The sequence below is a fragment of the Gopherus evgoodei genome, chromosome 7, assembly GCF_007399415.2.
Source record: "Gopherus evgoodei ecotype Sinaloan lineage chromosome 7, rGopEvg1_v1.p, whole genome shotgun sequence".
Taxonomy (NCBI): domain Eukaryota; kingdom Metazoa; phylum Chordata; order Testudines; family Testudinidae; genus Gopherus; species Gopherus evgoodei.
The window spans coordinates 61,723,916-61,747,876 of NC_044328.1; positions in this window are offsets into that span (position 1 = coordinate 61,723,916).

The following is a 23,961-nucleotide window of genomic DNA, read 5'->3' on the forward strand; positions in this document are numbered from 1 at the left end:
TACAGGCCCATCAGTTTGACCTCAATTGTATGCAAGGTGTTGGAACAAAGCTTCAAAGAGAAAGTAGGTAAGGAGTCAAAGGTAAACAGTAACTGGAATAAAATATGACATGGTTTTACAAAAGGTAAATCATGTCAGACCAACCTGATCTCTTTCTTTGAAAAGATAACCAAATTTTTAGACAAAGAATGCAGTAGCTCTAATCTATCTGGATGACAGTAAGGCATTTGATTCATTTCCACATGGGAAATTATTAGTTAGATTGGAGAAGATGGGGATTAATAATATGAAAATTGAAGGATGAGTAAAGAACTGGTTAAAGGGGAGACTATAATGGGCCATACTAAAAGGTGAAATGTCTGGACCACCAGACCTTTTCTTAGGCCACTGGGCTTGTGCTGCGTTCTTCTGCCTGCATGCAAAGTTAACATCTGAGCCTTTCTCTGCTGCCTACCAATCACAGCCTGTGAAGCAGGCCTGACTCATTCAGGCAGCTCACAAGGGTAAAAGAATCTGCTAGTGGTTATTGCTCATTCCTGCTCTGCAGGATACCAGAGCTGATGAAGCCATCTCCTCTGCTCCACAACCCCCATGGAGTCCTGCAGCCCACAGCCAACACACAGAGCAGAAGTCTCCCTCCTCCACAGCCACATGTGTGCTGGAGAAATTTTCATGGGGATTTGGAGATCAAATTGTGGAAGGACACAGATGGTTTGGAGGGGGGATAGATGGAAAAGGGAGGAGGCAGGAGAAACCAGATGGATTATGGTGAGGTGAAGAGAGAACATGGATTTTTGTGGGGACAGTTGACAGAAGCAGATGAATTTCTGGAGGTCTGGGGGTGGAGGAAGAGATTACTTTCTTCTGGGGACAGTGGGGAAAAAAGTGATGTATTTCTTAAGTGGGGATGGGGTGAGGTGGGATTTGAATTATATTATTATATATCTCCTCGCTCATATTGTATCTTTCAAATGGTTTGTTTGGACAGAATTTTGGGGAAGCTCAAAGGACTTTCCCTTGGCCCTGCTTGCCCAGCCCTTCATGCAATAGCTTCACTTCCCTGAGGCACTTCTTAGGGGTTTCCCATCTGAAATGCTGTTTGAAGGCAACACAGCTTACCTACTGTTCACAGCATAAGGTGGTACACAGCTGTGCTAACAATAAATTAGACCTATTTTTGAATAAACTTAAAAATGGTTTAAGATGCACTGGCTACATCATTATACTATTGTCAGAATATAAAAGTTCAGTACTGACACAAAACATTTTCCAAAATGTCATTGGGATAGGGTATACAAACCCCACACTGGGCAACAAGGGGTTAAAGAACTGTTCTGGGCCCAGCCAGTCCCACCCTGCCCCACCACACCTGCAGTAAATGCACCAACTAGAGGAGCAGCTGCTTATTCCGTGGCAGCCCAGGAAGAGAGCAGACCTGTGACCTGATGCCCCAGGAGAGAAGAGCTAAGGAAGGTAGAATCTCTCCATAAACAACTGCCCAAAAGTCCCTCCCCTCAGGGAATGTGGACCTGACACAGAGAGAGCCTGAGAGGAAAGCATTCCCCTCTCCCTCTTATATGAAGCCCTGAGATGGAAGGCCATACTGCAGGAGGTGGCAGTGGCTGCCCGAGAGAGAGAGACCTCACTACACGCAGCCACCAGAAGGTGCCTTGTGGTGAGTAGACAACCCTCATGCCACCTTAACCTCGAGAGCAACCTTGGGAGAATTGCAGCGGGGATAGGAAATGGCCCAGGGAGAGCAGGCTTAAGCAGCGCCAGCTGTCACAGCACTGACAGCCTTCAAAGGGCCCTGGGTCAGAGCCCAGTGGAGTATGAGGGTTAGGGCTCCCTAACAACAAGCCCTCTGTATGTCACAGGCCTAAGCCCTGACCGCTAAGTGATGCTACCCTACCAACCAACCCCTGAGCCAGGACTGTCACAGTCATCAATATAGGGAGGAAGAAATAATGAGCAATCTACAGCTAGGCTGTGGAGTTGTAGCGGGGTGGTCACTCCAATCCTGCATGGAAAGGCTTAAAGCTGCCCAGGAGAGGGCTGTGGCAGAGAAAAGCTGGGCTGATGGGGAAAGCAGTCACAGCTGTAGCCAGTGCAATCAGGGCCCAGCTGGCCCTTATAAGAGAGCAGTGGGCCAGAAGCATGGAGAGACTCTCTCTAGCTTTGATAGGATGGCATCTGGCTGCAAGGAACTGAGAGAATGTACATGGAGTGGAGCAGGGCTAGGGGAAGGCCAAGGGAGCTGGGGAGCTCTGGCCTGGAAACCTCCCCCATCCCCACCCCAGGCTGTGGCCTAGTGGAAGGCCAATTAGGTACTGGGGTTGCAGGGGGCAGCCCACGGGTAGGCAGAGGCAGCAGGTCCAAACTCCCCTTGCCTATGATGAGTGGCTTTTACACGGCAGTTTGCCACAGTGAGCGGGGGCCAGATGGTGACTGGCAGTAGCCCACGACTGAGGCAAGGTGGGGATAGAGGTTTGGGGGTTCCCCTGGGTGGAACAAAGACAAGGGATGTCAGGGTCCTGGGAGGCGCTCTGGAAGCTGGAAGAGCTAATTCCCTGAGACGACCAGCAGGAGGTGCCACAGGGGTGACTCCCGTACCTTTACAGTGTTAATTTCAGTTTACATGTTTGCCAAATTATTATGTATGAAAGTTAAAATAAGTTCTGTAAATCAAAAATCCATTTTGTTTTGGTAAAAGGACAAGGCAACCTCCATTTTGGGTCAGGTTCTTGTTCCTCAGTACCTAGAAAAGGCAGGAAAATGGGAAGAGCAGGAACCTGACCTTGCCCAACAACAGCTCCCTATAAAGACCAATGAGGAGAGGGGCAAGGGGCACTGGCTCTTGAGCTTTTGAGCTGTCAGAGGTTCAGGTGTCTAGCTCTCTTTCGTAGTGCGGTACAATCTTGGCACTGGCTATTGGCCTGCAATAGTTACTTACTAATTACGTTGGGGTTGTTTACTTGTTGTTTTGGGAAAGCAAACTTGCATACACAGATCTGGTCCGATTAGTTAGATCAATCGTGCACCCATAGACGACGCAAAGTGGGTTAGGGTGGGAGTTAAGTTAGGGATACGTACTTGTCTATTTCATCTGTTGTTCACGGTCGGTGTTCATCGCTGGCTTCTGTTATCTGGATCCTGCAGGCTCTTCACCAGTGGCATCTGTAAAGGTAGAAGAACATCTTGTATTATAAGTGCATGTGTGTGCCTGTGTGTTACTCCAAATCTCCAGAATCATTAATCCATTCCCCTTTCCCTTCCTATCTCTCCTTTAAGCAAATAAAGTGTTGTTGGTTGTTTTACATTTGTGCATGTGTTATTCATTTGGGGTCAGCTCTGATAGATGGGTTTAAAAGGGGGACTCAGCCGGAAGTAAACTGTAAGGCTCCCCAAGGTCTTTTGATCAGATCAGCCTAGAGAGATAAAATCCTTACAACAGGAGTCCATTGTGCTATCAACTGATATAGGATGTATCAAAGGGTATGTCTACACTACGAGATTATTCCGATTTTACATAAACCGGTTTTGTAAAACAGATTGTATAAAGTCGAGTGCATGCGGTCACACTAAGCACATTAATTCGGTGGTGTGCGTCCATGTACCAAGGCTAGCGTTGATTTCTGGAGCGTTGCACTGTGGGTAGCTATCCCGTAGCTATCCTGTAGTTCCTGCAGTCTCCCCCACCCATTGGAATTCTGGGTTGAGATCCCAATGCATGATGGTGCAAAAACAGTGTCGCGGGTTGTCATGGTACAATTCCCCACTCTGAACCTTAGCGTCCAAAAGATGGGGTACCAGCATGAATTCCTCTAAGCTCAATCACCAGCTTAGTACTTGTAGCGCTGTCACCAACCAGGAATTCCAGTGCCTGGTACACTCTGGTCCCCCCAAAACTTTGCCCGGGGACCCCCAAGACCCAGACCCTCTGGATCTTAACACAAGGAAAGCAAACCCTTTCCCCCCCGTTGCCTCTCCCAGGCTTCCCCTCCCTGGGTTACCCTGGAAGATCACTGTGATTCAAACTCCTTGAATCTTTAAACAGAGAGGAAAATTCATTTCTCCCCCTCCTTCTCTCTCTCCCTCCCAGACTCTCCCTGAGAGAGAAAGTAATCCTAACACAGAGAGAAAATTAACCTCTCTCTCCCTCTTCCCTCCTTTCTCCCCACCAATTCCCTGGTGAATCCAGACCCAGTCCCCTGGGGTCTCACCAGAATAAAAAAAACAATCAGGTTCTTAAACAAGAAACTTTTAATTAAAGAAAGAAAAAAACAGTAAAAATTATCTTTGTAAATTTAAAAAATGGAATAAGAACAGGATCTTTCAACTATAGACACTGGGAGTACCCTCCCAGCCTAAGTATACAAGTAGAAATTAAAATCTTTTCAGCAAAATACCAATTTGAACTCCTTTCAGCCAAATACACATTTGCAAATAAAGAAAACAAACATAAGCCTAACTCGCTTCATCTACCTAGTACTCACTATTCTGACCTTATAAGAGCCTGTATCAGAGAGATTGGAGAGAAACCTGGTTGCATATCTGGTCCCTCTAAGCCTCCCGAGTGAACAACAACCAAAAACTAACAGCACACACAAAAACTTCCCTCCCTCAAGATTTGAAAGTATCCTGTCGCCTGATTAGTCCTCTGGTCAGGTGACAGCCAGGCTCACTGATTTTGTTAACCCTTTACAGGCAAGAGAGATATAAAGTACTTCTGTTCTATTAACTCCTACTGTATATGACATGGGTGATTCTGGGTAAATGTCGTCACTCATTCCCTTCCTCTGTGAAAGCAACGGCAGACAATCATTTCGCGCCCTTTTTCCCTGGATTGCCCTGGAAGACGCCATAGCATGGCAACCATGGAGCCCGTTTTGCCTTTTGTCACTGTCACCAAATGTGTACTAGATGCCACTGACAGAGGCAGTACTGCAGCGCTGCACAGCAGCATTCATTTGCCTTTGCAAGATAGCAGAGACAGTTATCAGTCGTTCTCTACCATCTGCCATGCCATTGTAAATTGGCGATGAGATGACGGTTGTCAGCAGTGTACCGTCTGCTGCTGTCATGGGTGCTCCTGGCTGGCATTTGTTGAGGTCAGTCGGGGGCGCAAAGACAAAAATGGGAATGACGAGTCATTCCCTCCTTTATGTTGTATCTAAAAATAGAGTCAGTCCTGCCTAGAATATGGGGCAAGTGTACTAGAGAACCAGTGTACCAGAGGGGTAGCCGTGTTAGTCTGGATCTGTAAAAGCAGCAAAGAGTCCTGTGACTAACGGACGTTTTGGAGCATGAGCTTTCGTGGGTGAATACGAAGTGGGTATTCACCCACGAAAGCTCATGCTCCAAAACGTCTGTTAGTCTATAAGCTGCCACAGGACTCTTTGCTGAGTGTACCAGAGAGCACAGCTGCTCCGTGTCAGATCCCGCAGAAATGATGAGCTGCATGCCATTCTAGGGGGTGCCTCTGCAACAACCCCACCCGTTGCTTCCCTCCTCCCCCAACTCTCCTGGGCTACCATTGCAGTGTCCCCCCATTTGTGTGATGAAGTAATAAATAATGCAGGAATAAGGAACACTGACTTTTTAGTGAGATAAAATGAGGGGGAGGTAGCCTCCAGCTGCTATGATAGTCCAGGCAGGACATTAAACGGTGGCAGGGAGAGGAGCCCAGCATCCCGCTGCTATGATAGTCCAGGCAGTACAGAATCTTTTCTTTAGACATGAAAGGGGGGCTGATGGAGCTCAGCCCCCAGTTGCTATTGATGAAGACAGTTACCAGCCGTTCTGTACCATCTGCCAGGAATGACCGGGAGTCATTCCTATTTTTACCCTGGCTCCCCTGGTCAACCTCACCTGAGGCCAGCCAGGAGCACTTACGGGATGACGACGAGGATGGCTACCAGTCCTTCTGCACTGTACCATCTGCCACCGGGGAAGGGAGGGGAGAGGAAACTACTGTTCAGTGCCGCAGCACTGAGTCTACCAGCAGCATGCAGTAGACATAGGGTGACACTGAAAAAAGTCAAGAAATGATTTTTTTCCCTTTTCTTTCATGGGGGAAGAGGGGGGTAAATTGACGAGATATACCCTGAACCAACCCGGACAAATGTGTTTGACCCTACAGGCATTGGGAGCTCAGCCAAGAATGCAAATGCTTTTCGGAGACTGCTGGGGACTGTGGGATAGCTGGAGTCCTCAGTACCCCCTCCCTCCCTCCAAGAGCATCCATTTGATTCTTTGGCTTTCCGTTACACTTGTCACACAGCACTGTGCTGTGGACTCTGTCTATCATAGCCTGGAGATTTTTTTCAAATGCTTTGGCATTTCATCTTCTGTAACAGAGCTCTGATAGAACAGATTTGTCTCCCCATACAGTGATCAGATCCAGTATCTCCCGTACGGTCCATGCTGGAGCTCTTTTTGGATTTGGGACTGCATCGCCACCCGTGCTGATCAGAGCTCCACGCTGGGCAAACAGGAAATGAAATTCAAAAGTTTGCGGGGCTTTTCCTGTCTGCCTGGCCAGGGCATCCGAGTTCAGATTGCTTTCCAGAGCGGTCACAATGGTGCACTGTGGGATAGCTCCCGGAGGCCAATACCATCGATTTGCGGCCAAACTAACCCTAATACGACATGGCAATACCGATTTCAGCACTACTTCTCTCGTCGGGGAGGAGTATAGAATCTGGTTTAAAGAGCCCTTTATATCGATATAAAGGGCCTCGTTGTGTGGACGGGTGCAGGGTTAAATAGGTTTAAAACTGCTAAATTTGGTTTAAAAACGTAGTGTAGACCAGGCCCCGTTGCTCCCATCAATACTTGTGTGCAAAGACACTGATACTCAGAAATGCCCAACACTATCTCTAGATGGAAGGCACTCACACATCTGTTAGAGGCTCTTCATGATCCCGGTCTTATCAGGAGTTCTTGTATTCCTTTCCATGTCATGGTTTTAATTTCTTAAAGTACTCTTTGAAACTGACATGTACTGTTTGACACAGGCACATACCTAAGTTGAGGTGAAAGAGATGAAGCAATTACAAGAGCAGTTTTTCTACCATATGTGCAAAAATTCTCCATGCTAGTAGAAACAACAGTAATAAATGTTTCAGTGAGCTTGCAAAGGCACTAACATTTTTCATAAAGAGAGTACACCCATTTTTCACAACTATATACTTGTAGAAAACCTGATAGCATCACACTGATCAGTTAAAAGGTGCCTCGCCTGCACCGAATCACTCAAGCACAACTTTCAATGAAGCCAACGAATGCCTCAATAGAGACTTCAGAATCAAGTCCTGAATCAGGTAAATAGGACTACATTCAACAGGTAAAGGAACATCAGAAAGATTAGAGAGTTTTGAGGTGGTTTGTTATTAAACTGACTGACTGTTGCAAACCAGGCTTTATGCAACACTAAAAGAATCCCAACCTAGTTTCACAAAAATTGACTCAATTCATATTGAGTAGAGGGGGATATTGTACCTCCAAGTATCAATAGGCACACCACAGAGGGTCTCATTTGGAGAGATGGCTCTTCAGCCTTTACTGCAGTTTCACCAAGAGAAGACAGCCTGAATTTCCACAAAGGCTGCCTAAGAGATGCTCTGGGGTTGTGATCCTGCTTCCACTAAAGTCAACAACAAAACTCCCATTTAATAGCCCTGGATCTTCACCCCCCTACCCATTCTGGTTACACCCTTCATCCTGAGACAGTACCATTCACTTTCCAAGCCTGCTAAGACCCTGGGCAAGGCAGAGCATTGATTGCAGATACTTTGCATCTCAGGTGGACTGGTCACAGAACCTTGCACCTTCGTCCATAATCTGTGGTTTGACACATCCCCATTTCCAGATGGCATCATAATAAAGGACGTCTTTAATATTTGCTCATTTATGCAAAACAAACATTTCTGAACACAGTTGAATACAACCAATCATTAGGTATTTCTCACATGTCTTCAGCTGATGATGCGTTATTGGTAATTGATTTGATTTATTTACAAGAGTAAATAGGTACATACTTTCCAAATTCCTCTCATATAACCACTGAGCTAAGTGTTAAAAGAAGTGGAAGCTTCACCTGCATCACTCATGACAGTGATCTGAAGAGGAGCTGGCAAATCGACATATAATGAGACAAATGATTTTATACCTGACAATCTTTTACATAAAAAAAGTGTCGAGTATTTGACAGCATGAAATGAGACTAAAATGTTAGCATTAATTGCTAGTCAGTGCTATATTACCAGCCCCACAATCCAAATCAATTATAAGGATTTGTACTGGTTGTGAGACAAAAGAGATTTTGGAAGCCTGTCAGCTCTAGGATGTCATTACTTAATGCTGATATGACTGCTCATGGTTCTGATGAGAACAATGAAAGTCATAACCACCCACTTTCAGGATTGCCACTGAAATTGGCACAATTGGAATGTTTTAAAGGGAAGTTGACAGGTGTACTGCTAAACATCATGTGTTTGAATAAAAGCTGTACTTCCCACATAGGGATCTCAGTTTGCTCACTTGAAAAAAAAACCCACATCAGATTAAATGGGAGCTACTTATGTTTTCTATCTCAGCAGTTAACAAAAATTAAAGAGACTTAGGTTTATTTTTTTTTAAATTACATATTTTTGGTCCATTTCCTTGCAGGAAAAATTATTATGCCTACCCTTCATTCAAATATCTGCCTTAATGAATTAGTAGGATGGTTACTTATTAGTCGTAGTAGCAGGAGAGACTTACTAGAAACTGGAAAATTTGACAGTGTGTATTTGTTAATGAAAGGTCAAGCCATCCTCTATGTTGAAAACTGTCCACCAAGGGACCAGCAAATGGAATTTCTGCATTTCATTCCATAGGGGGAAGGGTACTATGTTAGAAGGGAAGATAAGGGGAGGGTGCTGCTGTGTGCGTAACAGATCTAGGTATCCACAGGAATATGAATATTAAGGACTTAACTCTCAGAAATGCCTCTGTATATAGTTCATGACTGTCCATAAAGGGATTTCCTATGCTTTCCATGATGCTACAGAAAGACACACAGGGAAATGATCAGGGTTGAGCTCTAAGTGAGACAGGTACCCCAAACAGAATACACAGTGGACTATCCTTCACTACAAAGAGTGCCCCCTTACCACCAGGGAATGCAACCCATCCAAGTTGCAAACATCCCAAACTGTTACTGCAGATGTTGATCCAGATCTCTGTGGGCAGATGCCTCCACACTGCTCTCTCTCCCCATCTGCCTCATCTCCTTTGAGGGACATGTGTCTGAACTAGAGGGAACCAGGGGGAAAAAATACTGATTTGGGCAAAACGATTTTCTGAAAAGAAATCCTGCAGAATGATTGGGGTGGTGGTCATGGTTGCAGTAAAGAGTCATCTACTGGTCCTATGCCTCCCACTCTGAACAAACCCTCCTTCATAACCACTGAGTCTCTGTGAGTAGTCATGGAGTGACTGTGTAGAGCAGCTGTCACTGTTGCGAAAGGATGCGGTGTATGGCACAGAGACAAAAGTTCATCTTCTATTTTGGAAGTCTGGGCTCCAGACTGCCAGGAGAGATCAGGGAACTGTAGACAGCTCTGTTAAAATGTTCTATGATATTAACTGGAACAAATTGTGATATACAAGCTTTTTGGTCCTTACCAAGACCAACAAAGATCTCTCTCTCCATCTCTCCCTGGATTTTGGACCCTCTCACTTTGGTGCGGAAGCAAGCATTTGGGCCTAGATATGTAATATGATGTAAAACACATTTAGAGAATTTGAGCATTTCTGTCTCAGAACAAAACCAACTAAACAAGAAAAGCAGAAAACAAAGGAGCCATACAAGAAGAGGATGACCTAGGACCAAAAATTCTCTCTCTCTCTCTCTCTCTCTCTCTCTCCAGCGTAGAGGGGTTTGTAATTTCTGAAATAAATATTTTGCTAAGAAAAACTGTTTAACTTTTTCCTTCCCCAGCCTCAAAGGAGCTATTGATAATTTTTAATGGGAAGACAAGAAGAACTACTGTGTGTTGTTCTTCTGGACTCTGCTTCAGTCCGCCACCTAAGGATGTCATTGGGTTGGAAATGGAAACAAACAACTCCAAAGCAGAATGCAGAATTTCCCTAAGTGGTTTGATTCTTGCTCCACAGGATGGGTCCTGATTTGTTAGCTGTGATTGGGTCATAGAATCATAAAAGATTAGTATGGGAAGAGACCTCAGGAGGTCATCTAGTCCAACCCCCTGCTCAAAGCAGGACCAACACCAACTAAATCATCCCAGCCAAGGCTTTGTCAACGTGGGCCTTAAAAACCTCTAAGGATGAAGATTCCACCATCTCTCTAGGTAACCCATTCCAGTGCTTCACCACCCTCCTAGTGAAATAGTGTTTCCTAATATCCAACCTAGACCTCCCCACTGCAACTTGAGACCATTGCTCCTTGTTCTGTCATCTGCCACCACTGAGAACAGCCGAGCTCCATCCTTTTTGAAACTCCCCTTCAGGTGGTTGAAGGCTGCTATCAAATCCCCCCTCTCTTCTCTTCTGTAGACTAAACAAGTCCAGTTCCATCAGCTTTTCCTTGTAAGTCATGTGCCCCAGCCCTCTGATCATTTCCGTTGCCTTCCGCTGGGCTCTCTCCAATTTGTCCACATCCTTTCTGTAGTGGGGAGCCCAAAGCTGGATGCAACACCCCAGATGTGGCTTCACCCGTGCTGAATAGAGGGGAATAATCACCTCCCTTGATCTGCTGGCAATGCTCTTACTAATGCAGCCCAATATGCTGTCATCAGCATTTGTCCCATTTGTCCATTAACAAGTTGCCTACTTTACAAATGTTGGTATTCAGTCCTGGAGGACTCTAGCAGGAACAGTTTTTGAAGTTCCCCTGGAGTGAAGGATCAGTAAGTATGTTCTGTCTGCCTCACTGTCCTCACCGCTCTCTATAACTGAGGTTAATAGGATTTATTATTAGCAGGTAGTTTGGTCAGCCCCTCCTCCCCCCCAAAAAAATTCAAATCAAGAGCCATATAACTTCTTATGCTCTTCAGCTCACAGGATGGAGCTAAGTTAATGCTTATGTACTTTCCAGTGAGTTTCTTTCCATATGGAGGCTGTATAACAATCAGGCCCAAATGATTTGATTTTTGCCCCTAAAAGCCTCTAAACAGACTAGCAGAACAAAATATTGATTGTTGAGTCCTTGTGACAGCTAGGCTCAGAGTTTACTACCAACCTTGAGCCCTAGTGAAAATTGTGTTTATCGAGCTACATAAAAAACAGATTTAGCAGGCTTCCCAAGTTCTGAACCCATTTCTCTTTCTTCGGAAAACACAGCTCTCTGAGGAAATTTCTCTCACAGGAAAGAACAGGCAGTTCATGGGTTTGAACGGGGAATTTAGTATAAGGGGAAGGGTCATGGAGCCACCGGGCGATGCTCTGGAACTACTCTGTATGAAGCCAGCTGGGTCTCTGGGGGAAGCATGCCTACCTCTCTCTGACCGTACTGTTACCAGGGCAAGAAGCTTACACAGCTCTGACCTTCTTGGATCTGACCTTCCCCACCCCTTCTCTGAGGCCCTGCCCCCTCTCACTTCATTCCCCCCATCGCTCTCTCTCCCCCAGCTGGTTCAGGGGGCTGGGGTGTGGGAAGGAGTGAGGGCTCCCGCTGGGGGTGCGGGCTCTGGGGTGGGGAACCTTTTTTCTGTCACGAGCCACTGACACAGAAAAAAAAATCAATTGCGAGCCACACACTGGCCTGGAGCGGCCTCAGAGGCTCAGGGCTTCCCCCTGCAGTGGGTCTAGTTTGTGGCTCCAGGGGGCCCTGGTGCTTGGGGCTCCCACTAGGGAGAGAGGCTGCTGTCATGTGTGTGGGATTTATCACACCTCCAAAAGTATTTGGGATGTGGGTGTAAAGCAGCTTGCCCAAGCTGGGGGAGAGGGGCAGGCTCGGATGAAGCTCCCACATCCCACTCAGGAGGAAGGTGCTGTGGGCGGTGGTGTTGCTGCTGCTACTACTACTACAGGGGAGTGATATGTGTGCAGGGTGGATTAACCTTTTGTGGGCTTGGTGCCAAACGTATTTGTGGGCCCCAATGGAGCATGGCGCGGGGACGTCGGTCTCCGGAGTGAGGGGCCAGTCAGAGGCAATACAGCATGGCATGGGCAGGGACAGCCCCGCTCCGTCCAGCATGCCCCTTCCCGTGGGAGGTGGGCCTATGCCACACCACACAGCCCCCCCGCCCAATACTCCGCAACTCCCTATGGCCAGAGGACCCCCTGGTCCCACTATGCCCAGCACCCCCCTAGACCCACCCACATATGCACAGCCCCACTCCTGCCCACAGCCCCACCACAACTACCCAGCACCCCCCACTCCCTAGTGCTCCAACACACACAGATCCTCCCTGCCCCTTCACAGGCCAGCACCCCCCCTACGCCCCAAAGACCCACTCCTCCAAGTTCTGCCTCCCAGTCGCACTCACCGGTCCTGCTGGGAGATAACTGTCTGTGTCTGCCGGGCTGAGCCAGCAGTGCAGCCAGGGCTTGTCCCAGGGCCAGGAATTGCTCCGTCCCCTTGGGAGTGGTGCAATAAGCCAGGCCAGGACCTGCCCCGGCCAGGGTCCCTCAAGATGCACTTGCCTGGAGGGGCCCAACCAAGCCCTCTACACTGTTCCCCCTCCCTATCCCCCCTCCCGACACCTGGCTGAGACTGGCTAGGCTTCTGCACCAGTCCCAGGCAGCTCAGCTCTGGGGAGACAGGTGGGGCCTCGCAGGTGGTGGGAAGCAGAAACTGCCCAGAGCTGGAGGTGCACTGAGGTCTGGCCAGTGGGCTGAGAGGAGCAGAGGGTGGAGCCAGGAGGCAGAGAGGAACAAGTGGTGGGGAGCCAGCGGGGTCTCAGGGCACAGTGCAAGTGGAGAAGGCCAAGGCCCCTTCTGAGCATGGGCCCGGCTCCATGGAGCCACTGGTGCCATTGTAAACTCAACACACACACGTGTGTGTGTGTGTGTGTGTGTGTGTGTGTGTGTGTGTGTGTGTGTGTGTGTGTGTGTGTGTGTGTGTGTGTGTGTGAGAGAGAGAAATCATTGCTACAGCTGGTGTCTGTGTCTGTGTGTGATACATCACTGCACACAGTGGGGTCTGAAGTTCCCATTCCAGGGCAAGGGGCTGTGAAAACACACAGCAGCTGAGCATCTCGACCCTTGGAAAGAACTTGGTGGGTATGAGCCCAGTTATGTGCCTCCAGCATGGTTGCAATAATTTGGTTGGAAGCAGCTCCATATTGCGTGTGTTTGTTCCTTACTGTACTACAGGCTTTCAGATTGAAATAGCTTGTCCCCTATTAACCCTAATTTCTCAGCCCTAATATGGCTGTATCTTACTTTTGGAGGATTCTCAGTTAAATCTAGTCTCTGAGGAATGCTGCTGTGTGCAAAAGGACTTCAGTTTACCTTTGCACAGAAAGACCTGAAAGCCAGCAATGAATCCTGCTCATTAGTGGTTAAGCACATAAATTGTTTTAAAATCCAGGTGGTTTGGCAATAAGAAGCCATGGTGTAGGTTAGTATTTGTGCTTGAAGCTCCTTCCAGCTAAAAAGTCCATCTGGATTTATAGTGGAGGGTTTGGGAGGGGGGGAGGCAGAGGCTCAGGGCTTCCCCCACTTGCGGCTGCAGCCCCCCCATGGGAGGGGGGCACGGAGGCTCAGGGCTTCCCCCCACAGTGAGATGAACCAGCGCAGTGGCTCCAGCCCCACGGGGGGGAGGAGGAGAGGGAAGCACAGAGGCTCAGGGTTTTCCCCAACAGTGGGACAAGCTGCAGATCGCGGCTCCTGCCCAGCAGGCCCTAGGTTTCCCACCCCTGCCCTATGTGTAGGAGCCAGAAGGGGGACATGCTGGCTGCTTCCAGGGACTTGGAGTCACACGGAAGGGAGGCTAGCAGGGAGTCTGCCAGCCCTGCTCCGCTGCCAACCAGACAGTCTGACCGGAGCCCCCAGGCTCCCTTTTCAACTGGGTGTTCCGATCGAAAACCGGACACTTGGTTACCCTAGGCAGGCACCAAACATGGTGATGGCATTGAGCTTCCACCTGGCCACACAGAATTGGATCGACCTATCTTTCCTGAGGCCCAGCACCACGGGAGAGTCCCCGGACTGGTGCATGGATGGATCACCCCTAAAGCCAGCATGACTCTGACCCCTCTCTCCAGGGCCTGGGCTGTGGTCCCAGTTACTCTGAAAGGGGAACAACTGATAGGAGGCGCTGGCTCCTGTCTCCATCCAGTGGACAGCTAGATTAATGAGCCCAAGCCAGTGTGAAAACAGCTGCGGGTAGAAATGCAGCACTTCTCAGATCTCTGCGTGCTGGGCAGGGGTTAACTGGTCCAAGAGAAGAATTGATTCCAGGAGGAGGCTGGCTCCTGTCTCAGGGAACAGACCCACTAAGGGATCTTCCCCCATCTCCCACTGCCCACTCATGGCCAGTACCAGCCTCTGCCTGTCACAGAACATCTTCATCATGTTGACATGGTAAACTTGGTGGCTGAGAGCACGGTTGGGCAGTTCCACCATTTAGTTCTCATTCAGTTGCCTGATGACCTTGAAGGGACCGTTTCTGGCAACTTGCAGCTTATTCTCTCTCATCAGGATGAGAACCACCACCTGGTCCCTGGTGACACAGAATATCAGTGTTGGAAGGGACCTCAGGAGGTCATCTAGTCAGGGGTTCTCAATCTGGGGTTCAGGACCCCTCAGGATGTCGCTAGGTCATTACATGGGGGGATCATGAGCTGTCAACCTCCACCCCAAACCCTGCTTGCCTCCAGCATTTATAATAGTGCTTAAAATATTAATCAGTGTGTTTAACTTACTGGGGTAGGGGGATCACACTCAGAGGCTTGCAATATGACAGGTGGCACCAGTAAAAAAGTTTGAGACCCACTGATCTAGTCCAATTCCCTGCTCAAAGCAGGACCAACCCCCAACTAAATCATCCCAGCCAGGGCTTTGACAAGCCTGACCTTAAAAACCTCTAAGAAAGGAGATTCCACCACCTCCCTAGGTGACCCATTCCAGTTCTTCACCACCCTCCAATTTAAAACTGGTGCTGCAGGTGAAGGACAGAGGACATAGGAGCAGGCATGTGCTGAGAAGTTGTACCAGACCTGCCTCCCTTGGGCTCTGGCTAGGTTTTCCCTGGCCTGATCCATGAGCTCTGCACGGTTTTCCCAGAAAGTTAGTACATACTCCACCATTGATTTTCCATCTGAAGAGGTCTTCCCCTCCCTATTGGTCCCACACCAAGTCCAGGGGTCCCTTCACTCTCCTCCCATACAGTAACAGCAAAGGAGTAAATCCCATGGATTCCTGGGGCACTTCCATGTCTGCAAACAGCAGGTGGGGTAAACACTTGTTCCAGTCCTGCAGATACTGGCCCAAGAAAGTCTAGATCATCTTCAGGGCCTCTTAAATCTCTCCACCAGCCCATTGGACAGAGGGTGACAGGCTGAGGCCCAGGTGTGCTGGACACCACAATTCTCCCACAAGCACTGGAGTGGGGCTGACATGACATTGGAGCCGTGGTCTGTAAGAACCTCCCAGGGGAACCCCCCCTCTACTGAAGATGGTCAGCTTTATGTCCACCACAGTGTCTGCCTCAATGGAAGACAGAGCCACCACCTCTGAGTAAAGAGTAACAAAACGTACCCCAACTAGAATGTATTTCTTCCCTGCCTGGGTCGCCTTGCGGAAGGGCCCCACTATGTCCACCTTCTGAAAAGGCTCCTCTATGACAGGCAGGGATCTCAGAAATGCTTTTCCCTTGTCCAGAGCCTTCCTCACCCTCTGGCAGAGGTTGCAGGACCTGCAGTACTGCTGGACAGCATTGCAGACTCTGGGCCAGTAAAAGTCCTATAGCAGCCTGTGCCTGGTGCACTGGATCCCTTGGTGTCCTGAGAGAGTGACATTGTGGGCCAAGTACAGTAGCCTGCAGCAGTACTTCTGGAGGACCACCAGCTGCCTCCAGACCCCCCCCCCAGTTCCACTTCCCCTGGGGGAGCCCATTCCCATACAGAAATCCTTTCTCCCCGAGAAATCTTTCCCTGCAGCCTTCCCCAAGGGGTTTTGCCATGTTGTGGTCAGCAAATTCCCTCAGCTTCTCTAAGGAGGGGTCCTTCTGCAACTCAACCTGTTATTCAGCAGCTGGAGAGGGGAGTGAAACCAGTTCCCTTCACTGCCTGCAGTCCCAGCCCTCCAGATTGGAGTGCTGGGATTTGGGCTCTTTTGGTGAAGGGGTTGGAATTGGGGCAGGTCAAGGGTGGGTGGGGGCGTGGCCTCACTGAAGGAATGGAGTCAGTGCCAGGGCAGAGGGAGGTCGAGCACCCACTGGCGGGAGCAGAAATCAGTGCCTATGTCAAGATGAGGAGGGAGGGCAGCTCCTCAGAGAGATCATCCTCTTCCAACTGAGCAATTAGCTGTGCCTTGATGAACTTTCCAATGCACATCCCCCACTCTGCGCACAGCTCTACAATGTCCTTCTTAAGGAGAAGGTTATAGGCCATCTCTTTGCTCTTCCCAAGTTGTGGAGGACTCACAGGCCTGTGCTCTCTCAGCTCCCCACAGTCCCTGGGAGGAACCCCTTCAGTGCAACAGCCCTTTGTAGGGGTCCACTCTCTCTCTCAGGTTTAAGCTCTAGGTTCCTCCACCTCCTGGAACTGCACCTCTCTGAGCCTTCAGCACGCATGTCTCTCACTAACCCCCTTTGGTTTTAATGCTCGCCAGTCACTTATTGCAGGATGCTCTTTCCACAGGGTGCAGTTTATCCCACCTCTGTCACCAGTTGTCATGGAGTCACTGAGCAATGCTCTGGAACTACGCCTTATGAAGCCAGCCAGGAGTCTAGTGTCTACATCTCTCTGGGAATACTGTCACCAGGGCAAGAAGCTTACACAGCTTCAACTTTCCTGGATCTGACCTTAGGAGTATTCAGCATCCCTTTCCACACTGTGCACTTCCCACAATGAGTCCACCTGGGCGGGGCTCCTGAGGAAGCCATAGGGCCCTGCACCCCAACATAACTCTCACCCAGCATGTAGAACAGAAGGAACACAGCATAGAACACAGCTTGTTAGCACAGAAATCAGTGAGTTTCAGCCAAGTCCATTTTGGGTAATCCCAGGCCAGATGCCCTGGACTCCCCCTCTTCCAGTCCCCTGCAAGCAGACTGAGAAGCTTCCAGCGACCCAACCTCAGACCTCCCCGTTGCTCCTCCTCCTTGTCTTTGTCTTGCTTCCCAGGCAAATAGTCACTTGATCATCACCTTGTTGCATCCCCCTCCTGGGTCCCAGGTTACGAAGGGCACTGGCCATAGCATACATGCAGGCAGCTGGAGCAGCCTTATCTGCCCCAGAGGGTCTTAGACAAAGTCACACACACTTATTCCCACCACTGAGGTATTGGTGCAGCACCAGGGATGAAAGTAAAAATTTCTCTCTTACCAGTATGGGGGAGGGGGAGCTTTGCCCCGCTGGAAAGGGGGAGTGGGCTTGGGATTCAGTGTCCCCCAGATAGCCTGCCCATAGTGCCAGGGGCTCCAGTGGCAATTTAAAGGGCCTGGGGTCCGATCACTGCTGCTCTAGCAGCAGCAGCTGGAGACCCGGGCCCTTTTAAATCACCAGTCCCAGGATAACTGCTCTGGTGGATAGGGGGTGGGGTGGGGTGGGGCAAAAGGGGCAGGGACATTAAAGCGCTGGTGCAGCAGTGCTTTAAGCAGGGTCCTTTAGAGTGCTGCTGTGGCAGCGCTTTAAAGTCAGTGGTACAGGCAGCCACTTTTTACCGGTACATTGTACCGCCTTACTTTCACCCTATGCAGCACTCAGGGAAACTGAGGCACACACTGTATTCATGCAAAACAGTAAAAGACTCACATAGGCTCAACAGTAAGGCTCACATGCAACATAACAAGGGAAAATCCCCACTTCGTCACAGGGGATGGGGGAAAAAGGAAATCTCAGAAAAAGTGTGCATGCTTAACAGCCTTTGAACTACAGCTACAGGAAGTGTGGAAAGAAAGTTGTAACCATGAGGGAAGAAAAGAAAATTCACATTTGTGGTTTCAGAACTATGTGATTAGAAAATAAGTCTAAGGGTGAAATCCTGGCCCCAGTGAAGTCAATGAGGCCAGGATTTAACTCTACACATAGGCTCACCCGGATCCTGATTAGGGTCTGTATACACTAATAACCCCCAATACTATTTCCACTAAACATGTATCTATATCTTTGCTAGATTTGGTCCCTCCTTTTATAGTTTGTCCCATGTGATCACTATTGTCCACATGTTTTGCTAATACTTTCTTGTTGCCAAATGAACAGGAGTACTTGTGCCACCTTAGACTAATAAATTTATTTGAGCATAAGCTTTTGTGGGCTACAGCCCACTTCATCAGATGCAGTGTTGCCAGTACATTATGGTTCTTTCCTCCTTCTGGAAAAGTAGTTAAGAACCCATCCCCAAATTACAGTGAAATTCTTTCCTGAGTCAGTCTAAGAACTCTATGGTCTTTATGATAAAAAGTTTTTAATCGTTATTATGTGGTTTATTGGGTTATACTTATCTTATATGCCTTATGAGACTAGTATCAGATGTTTTTAGTAGTTCATAGGCTTCTAACCATTCTCCAACTATCTCTTTAAATAACAATGGTCACTAATTACTTTCCCCTGTGTCTGAGTTTGTGACACTTTGCTAATCAAGGACAACTCCAGGCAGAGTAACATCTTGTTATAGACTCACAAAGAGTTTAGTGTATTGAGTTACAACTTCTCACCAGTTATTTTGTGTACACCTAGTTTCATCAGTAGTTCCCAATCCTCTTTAAGGCTTTCTTTAGGCACTCTAAATTTGTCAGTTTAGTTCATATCTCAAGGCTCTGAGTTTTTTTTTTAAAAAAAGCCTTACACTATGATCATTATGAGGTAGAATCACTCAATTCAGTAATTTTTACTTGCAATAAGGGGGCAGATTCTTTGTAATATAGTATCCTCTCTTTATTCTTAAGGTTAAGGAAGAGTACCAGCTCAAAAGTACAACTTTAGATTATGTTTTCCAAAAGAAGATGAGCCATCCATGCTATGGAACAAAGTTCACAAGTATGTCCAGTTGCATGAAATTGACACATAATACAGTTTACAAAGTATGGAATCTCAGACATAAGAAAAAGAGTTTGCCTGTAATATCCAAGGGGCTTACTAACAACATTACAAAGGAATAACTACACTTCATCTTTTCATTATGTTGAAGAAACTCCTGCATCCAAGGATGCTGGCTCTTCCAGTATCTCTGTTCTAAAACAAGACAGAGGGTATGGCTACACTTGCAGCCATACAGCCCTGCCGCGGAAGCTCTCCCGCTGCAGCGCTTTGAAGTGCAAGTGCGGTCGCAGTGCCAGCGCTGGGAGAGCGCTCTCCCAGTGCTGCAGGTACTCCACCTTCTTGTGGGGATTAGCTTACAGCGCTGGGAGCCGCTCCCAGCGCTGGGGCAGTGTTTACACTGGCGCTTAGCAGCGCTGTAACTTGCTGCGCTCAGGGGTGTGTTTTTTCACACCCCTGAGCGAGAAAGTTGCAGTGCTGTAAAGCACCAGTGTAGCCAAGACCTTAGTTATGCTGTTAGTGTCAAGATACACCTAGTATTCATTTATTTACAAAATCTAAGATTTCTTCTGCTTTCAGACTGAGTATTATTTTCCCCTTTCTTGAGATTCTTGTTTCTCTAAAACTTGGGGTCTGTTGCAATGCTCAGCTAAGTCAATTGGAGGTTTTCCATTGCTCCCAGACCTAGGCATTATGCAAAGTAAAAACTGTTTCCCCATGCTAATTTTTTCCCCATACTGTTACCCACACCTTCTTGTCAACTGTTAGATATCATGGAATGGCTATTTTATATGCTGACTCCAATACCTATTCCATTTTGTATACAGTAACTGAGGAAACTAGCCAACTATTAAACCTCGGGCTGAAATGATGGCACATTGTAAGGATCCCCAGACTTTTGTTTGCTGGCAAGGCTCTGAAGTGTTTAAAAAAAGAGCAGAGATGCTACCATACTACTCAAACTTTGAGGAATCCAGGTGACTGACACACACACACTCACAGTTACAGCCACACTACAGAGAAATCTCTGAAAGATGATGTATTCTAAATGTATAGATGTGTAAGTGTTATGACAAAATTTTGCATTTAAATATATGCAACGGCAACACAGTGGGGAAGTTTATATACGGACTGGTAGACTTACTACTGAGTAGCTTGTTTAAAAATTATTCATAAGTAGTTAAAAATAGTCTTTATAATGTTTATGTATATTAAATGCATGTTTACTAAGAAATTGCATGGTACTCTCTCTCTCTCTGAAGCTGACTGAGAACAGTTATTAACAGCTATGGGCTTGTCTACATCAGAAAGTTGCAGCGCTGGTGAGGGAGTTACAGCGCTGCAACTTTGAAGGTGTACACATCTGCAGGGCATCACCAGCGCTGCAACTCCCTGTTTGCAGCGCTGGCCGTACTCCCGTTTTGTCTCGGGTGTAGAGGATCCAGCGCTGGTAATCCAATGTAGACACTTACCAGCGCTTTTCTTGACCTCCGTGGAAGGAGGAAGCCTCTGGTAATCAAGCTGGTCTCCTTTCCCGGTTTGCTCTCTCGTTCCCGGAACCCCGAGCAAGCAGGTCTCCTTCTCTGCGGTTTGCTGGGTGGCTCCGGGAACGCGAGAGCAAACCGCGGCGAAGCTGGTCTCCTTCCCCGGTTTGCTCTCTCGTTCCCGGAACCCCGAGCAAGCAGGTCTCCTTCCCTGCGGTTTGCTGGGTGGCTCCGGGAACGCGAGAGCAAACCGCGGCGAAGCTGGTCTCCTTCCCCGGTTTGCTCTCTCGTTCCCGGAACCCCGAGCAAGCAGGTCTCCTTCCCTGCGGTTTGCTGGGTGGCTCCGGGAACGCGAGAGCAAACCGCGGCGAAGCTGGTCGCCTTTCCCGGTTTGCTCTCGCGTTCCCGGAACCCCCCTTGAAGCCGCCCAACAGCGCTGCAGTGTGGCCACATCTAACACCACTTGCAGCGCTGGTTGCTGTAAGTGTGGCCACTCTGCAGCGCTGGCCCTATACAGCTGTACTAATACAGCTGTTACAACCAGCGCTGCAAAATTTTAGATGTAGACATGGCCTATGTTCAGGGTTTTACATACAATAGGCTAGAGGTTTAACTCTGTGTAACGATTTCTGGAAAGATAGAACTCTGGCTTGTACTTCAGCAAAAAATTCAACTGAAGGGCTAAAAAAAGGGATTGTCAGAGTTGTACCTAATATTACCTCAGCATCCCTCTCTTTATCCCAGTATACAAATACAAAACATGGTTCCTGCTAAAAAGCTTACAGAAATTTGAGCAACCAGCAATTTTTTTTAGCATTTTCCTCATTATTCAACCAGCTCCAGTGACCAATATAATTTTATAATTCCCCACATATAATAAAAACAGTGAAATTGCAATTCATCACTGTCTATATTGGTTACTTCTGTGAAGGTCTGGGTATATTTTACTTGGGTAGCATCTGTCAAGTCATGAATGAAACATATTTTAAATTCACCCTACTACTTACCATGTTACTTACCACTATCATCTAATCATACCGAAATTGTGATGTCACCAAAGCTACTGTGATTGAAAGGACTACTTTGAACTATCTGGCTAGAAACATTTGTATGAAGATATGCAAAAAAGAAATCCACTCTAAAATTCAAGGACCATGAATAAGGAACATATAGACCCTTTTGAAAAAAAACAAGAGCTACTCTGGGCAGATCAACATCATTTTATTATTTTAACCATGGAAACCATATAAATTCCCATCTGCCAAGGCAGTCAACACACTATACTTGATAGTCGGTATGAAACAGTAATGGACTCAATAAGTAGACAGAATTATGATTCTGTTCAGTATAAAACTTAGAAGAGAACTCAGAGTATGAATGAAATTAAACAAAACCACAAATTCTGGGACATTTGCCTGATTCTTAAGTTTTGTGACAAACTAGAAACTCAGATTGTCCATGTGAAGGTTCATGCTCAAGTTTCTGAACCCAGGGCAATGTTGGACAGTTTTATCGTAAGTGGATATGAGAGAATTTTGCCATGCCACATGATTTTAACGTAAATCCACATGAAACTTAGTGACTGACTTTTGGGCTCACTCAAATTAGAGACAGGTCTGAACTGGAATGTCAGATCCAAACTGCAGGCTCAAGTCCCAGGACTCTCAAACCCCAGTTTTGGATTTGAACTTTGTGGATTGAGCCTTTCTGTGCAATGGATTGAACTGGAAGAGTTAACCAAGCACCCAAGGATCCACATCCAAACTGGGGGATGTAGGGCTATTTCTGGATCACAGCTGAAATGAAATCTTCAGATCTCTGTTTATTTATGGTAGTGCCCAGGAAGTGTTAGGCACCTTCCCAGAATTCAAGAAGGAATCATCTGTGCTCACAGTCTAAGGACAAACAGGTAGACAGAGGTTAAAGGAAGAGCAACAACAAATAGGAATTGTTTATACAACCTACTAGATTCACTATAAGCAGCATGGCAGAAAAGGGTGTTTAAGAGAGACACTCAGTTGGGACAACGTAGGGGGCCTTGTGACTGAACGCAGGGAGATCCTGCTATGCATGGGACCCACATGGAATGAGACAGAGGAGGTTGAGAGAACTTTTTGCAGCTTTATGTGCACAGCACTGACATCATTCTGGTTAGTACGCAACAGGAACAGAGGTTCCTGTTGGATGGAATTGGCAAGATGACAAATTCAGGGACATCACCATCAAAGTGATAAATGATCACAGCTTTCAAATGTACTGCTCACTAGTTTTAATGGGTAAATCCATACTATTAACACTTCCTCTACAATAACTGTCCCATATGAGCAGAAGAGTAGTGAGTCGGGAAGTATTCAGAGGGTGCCGTGCTTAAAATGACACCATTGAAAAATCAAGCAAACACTTGATTTTCCATGCTACATTTATTTAAAATACCATCTTTCTTACGATGCTTTTATTTGAATAACTCCTCTCCCATCTCCCCATTCACTGATGCTATTGAGTACTAGAGTTGTTCTTAGATTTTGTTCAGTCTTCCCTTACATACTTTCTTTCAGTCAATGTATTTCTCTGAAAAGTAGACTAGGAAAGTATAGCAATAGTCAAGAAAGCAAATATGTAAACATGGCACATTACATGCACAATATTCTGCTCCCTATATTACTTTGAGTAATAAGTGAGAAAAGATTTTACTCCTGAGTTTTGAGTGATAACTGAGAAAAACACAATTTTTCTCATTCGCCACACAGAGCCAAGACAACTATGGACAAGTATGCTGGATTTGGTTCTGTCTCCCACACCAAAGGAGCTGCCAGCTGAGATCTGACTGCAGAATGAACAGTGTTTGTTTTTCAGATTCTAGGCTGAGTTTGCAGAGCTGGGCAATTAGGAAAGATCTTTGGAATGGAACACATTTGATATGGAAGCTATTGAGAAGAAATAAAATGGGGAATCCCACATATCACTTGGTCATATCTGCACATTAAACAAATAAAATTGTCCATTTAATACTAGCCTGGAAACTACTCTTGGATTCACTGCTGCAGTATAAATTGTTAAATTCAAGCCACCAGGGTACTAACCAGTTTGAGTTTGACATCTATTACTTGTGGCAATGTTGAGGATTTTATTTTTGCTCTAGCTGGGTACTCACAAATATTTCAAGCTGTTCCTGGTATATTTTTGTGTGCGTGGATGTTGGGATAGATCACAGGATAGAAATTACATGGTGTTTCTCTTATAATACTGGTTCTTTGAGACATTCTGTGCAACCAGAAGGGTCACCACAGTTCAGCAGAAGTAGTTTTCAGATGGTATCTCAT